Raw genomic sequence first — 3,850 nt, 5'->3', positions numbered from 1 at the left:
CCCTCTCCCTTCTCCTCTTTCTCTTTCTTCTCTTCTTTTCCTTCTCCTCCTTCTTCCTCCTTCTTCTCCTTCTTCCTTCTCCTTGTTCTTCCTAATTTTTTTCTTTTTTTTTTAGACAGAGTCTTGCTCTGTCTCCCAGGCTGGAGGGTGGTGGCATGATCTCGGCTCCCTGCAACCTGGCTCAAATGATCCTCCCGCCTCAGCTTCCCCAGTAGCTGGGATTACAGATGGGAGCCACCAACGCTTGGCTAATTTTTGTATATTTTGTAGAGACGGGGTTTCACCATATTGCTGTGGCTGGTCTCGAACTCCTGAGCTCACAAAAGTGATCTGTCTGCCTTGGCCTCCCAAAGTGCTGGAATTCCATTGGCCTGCTTCTTCTGCTCAGCAATGCATTGACTCAGATATCGTATTCAGGCTCTTTCCCAGTCTATGTGTAAGCACACACACACACACCTCCCAAGAGGCCGTCTGTGTGGTAAGTGGACTTAACTGACTATTTGAGAGACAGACATGTGTTACAGTAAGTAGTTAGGCAGACATGAGTAGGGCAGGAGAGGGACCCCTACTCACCAGAAACGTCAGGCGACCATCAGGTGATGGTCAGGCGGTTGTTAACTGTCTCTCTAAAATAATAATTGGTCACAGCCAGTGCCAGGGAAAGGCAGGCTCCCAATACACAGAAAACACCTGAAACTGGTGATCAGCAGCTTCCCGATAAGATCTTAGGAGTGAGATGAGTGGGCTCCAGTATGCACATTAAGAGGCAAAGTGGTGGAGTTTAACTGGTATATGACCTTCTAGGAACACTCCACTGGTAAGGGAAGAACGCCTCAAGTGAGCATATGTACAACTCCAGTAAACACACTGTGCGTGCAGCCCCTCCCCCATACTGACAGGCCACTGCACATGGGGTCAGCCCACCCCAAGGGAAGAAAGGGGAGGAGTAATGCAACCCCGGAAGCATGCCAACATATAAGTCCCCAAGTCAAAGGTCGAACCATGCATTTGAATCTCTCAAGTCACCCGCTTGGCCCTCCTCCAAGTGTACTTTACTTCCTTTCAGTCCTGCTCTAATGCTTTTTAATAAACTTTCACTCCTGCTGTAAAACTTGTCTGGGTCTCTCACTCTGCCTTATGCCCCTTGGTGGAATTCTTTCTTCTGAGGAGGCAAGGAATGAGGTTGCTGTAGACCCGTATGGATTTACCATCACTAACACGTGAAAAGTGGCAACTTCACCAAAGGAATTTTCACTCAGTCTCTCTCTACCTCACCCGGTGCCCCTCCTTCCTCTGCAAGGCCAAAAAATTCCTCTTGTTTTGTCATGCAGAACTGACCTGCCTTTTCTTTCTTTGCCACAGTCCTGGGGGCAGGGCGCTCCTTTCCCCAAATGGCTTTTCAAGGTATTTCCCCAGGCACTGTTCCCTTCCTAAGGAGAGTTCTGGTGCCAGCTGTTAAGATAATAAAAATTTCGGGCCGGGCGCGGTGGCTCACGCCTGTAATCCCAGCACTATGGGAGGCCGAGGCAGGCGGATCACGAGGTCAGGAGACTGAGACCATCCTGCCTAACACGATGAACCCTATCTCTACTGAAAATACAAAAAAATTAGCTGGGCCTGGTGGCAGGTGCCTGTAGTCGCAGCTACTTGGGAGGCTGAGGCAGGAGAATGGCGTGAACCTGGGAGGCGGAGCTTGCAGTGAGCCGAGACTGCACCACTGCACTCCAGCCTGGGCGACAAAGGGAGACTCTGTCTCAAAAAAATAAATAAATAAATAAATAAAGTAAAAATAAAATTTAAACCCTGTAAAATTTATTTTTAAACTCCAGTGTTTTCAGGACAGAGAAAATTAGTATTTCTTTTATTTGACAAATATGTTTTGGTGTGTTTATTTTATGTCAGACTTTATTGCTGGAGCTGAGAACACGGTGGGAATTAGACACAATCCTGGCCCTCATGAAGTTTCTGTCTCCTGGAGGAGAAATATTCTAAACAAATAATGATGCAAATTATTTATTTGTTTGTTTGTTTGTTTGTTTGTTTAGAGACAGAGTCTTGCTCTGTGGCCCAGGCTGGGGTGCAGTGGTGTCATCTCAGCTCACTGCAACCTCTGCCTCCCAGGTTCAAGTTGTTCTTATGCCTCAGCCCCTGAGTAGCTGGGACCACAGGGTGCACCACCACATCTGGCTAATTTTTGTATTTTTGCTAGAGACGAGGTTTTGCCATCCTGGCTATGCTGGTTCCAAATTCCTGGCCTCAAGTGATCCTCCCGCCTCGGCCTCCCAAAATGCTGGGATTACAGGAATGAGCCACTGTGCTCAGCTGCAAATAATTTATTAACAAATGCGCTACATGCCACAAAGGAAAATTTCTGAATACTATCTGAAAAGGTGTGGAGGGTGGCAGGGTGGGTGGTCAGGGAAGGTCTTGCCAAAGAAGGGGCTCCTGAGTGGAGGATGGGATGGTGAGGAGTTTGCTAAAGAATGTGTTTAATCAATGGAAAGGTATGTTCAAAGGCCCTGAGACAGAAACAATGTTGCTGGTTTGTCTGACCTCAGAAAGAGGCAAGTGGGGTTTCAGCAAGTAAGTGAGAGGAAGAGGGGTGAGAAGTTCTTGGTGTGGAGCCAGGACCCTTTTTAGGTAGAGTCTAATAGGCCATAGTGAGGAGTTAGGATATCGATAGGGACCGATAGGGAAGTGACTTACTTGATTTGTTTTAAAAGATTATTGTAGGTGCAGAATAGAGAATAGATTGCTTATGCATTCCAGTGTTGTATAATAAACAACTTAAACATCTACAGATGCAGAATTGGTTAAGTAAATTATGGTATATTTTCATGCAATGAAATTACCCCGAAGCCATTGCAAATGGTGAGATGAATATGTGTTGGCATGGACAGATGTCCACATTATAGTAAGAGGAAAAAAACAACCTTTTATCTGAGGAATGCAAGCCCTTTTAATTATCAGGCCCAAAAAGACATTAAAATGAGCCATCAACCACATCCTTCTCCCCACTTTGAGCTATGTATTCATCCCATTAAACTGCTTGCTATTGCCACAAGCTATTATAAGTTAACCTAATTATGTCACACTGGGCACTATAACCACACCCTATAGGTTATCAATATATAGCCAGTAACTAATCATTGCTATTTCTGTAAACCAATGAGAATTCCTGACAAACAACTTTGTCAGTCGACTTGCCATCCCCCTTTTTTTGCCTTTAAAAATCCACTTGTGGCCGGGCGCGGTGGCTTGAGCCTGTAATCCCAGCACTTTGGGAGGCCGAGGCGGGTGGATCACGAGGTCAGGAGATCAACACCATCCTGGCTAACATGGTGAAACCCCGTCTCTACTAAAATACAAAAAACTAGCCGGGCGTGGTGGCGGGCACCTGTAGTCCCAGCTACTCGGAGGCTGAGGCGGGAGAATGGCGTGAACCCGGGAGGCGGAGCTTGGAGTGAGGCGAGATCCCGCCACTGCACTCCAGCCTGGGCGACACAGCGAGACTCCGTCTCAAAAAAAAAAAATCCACTTGTAGGCTGGCCCTGGTGGCTCATGCCTATAATCCCAGCACTTTAGGAGGCTGAGGTCAGGAGTTCGAGACCAGCCTAGCCAACATGGTAAAACACCCCGTCTCTACTAAAAATACAAAAGTTAGCCGGGCGTGGTGGTGTGTGCCTGTTGTCCCAGCTACTCGGGAGACTGAGGCAGGAGAATGGTGTGAACCCAGGAGGCAGAGTTTGAAGTGAGCTGAGATCACACCACTGCACTCCAGCCTAGACGACAGAGTAAGACTCTGTCTCAAAAAAAAAAAAAAAAAAAAAAAAAAAAAAAAAAAAAAAAA

The sequence above is a fragment of the Rhinopithecus bieti genome, unplaced genomic scaffold (assembly GCF_001698545.2).
Source record: "Rhinopithecus bieti isolate Rb0 unplaced genomic scaffold, ASM169854v2 scaffold_27306, whole genome shotgun sequence".
NCBI lineage: Eukaryota > Metazoa > Chordata > Mammalia > Primates > Cercopithecidae > Rhinopithecus > Rhinopithecus bieti.
The sequence above is the reverse complement of the archived record's forward strand: the minus strand, read 5'-3'. Positions refer to the sequence as shown.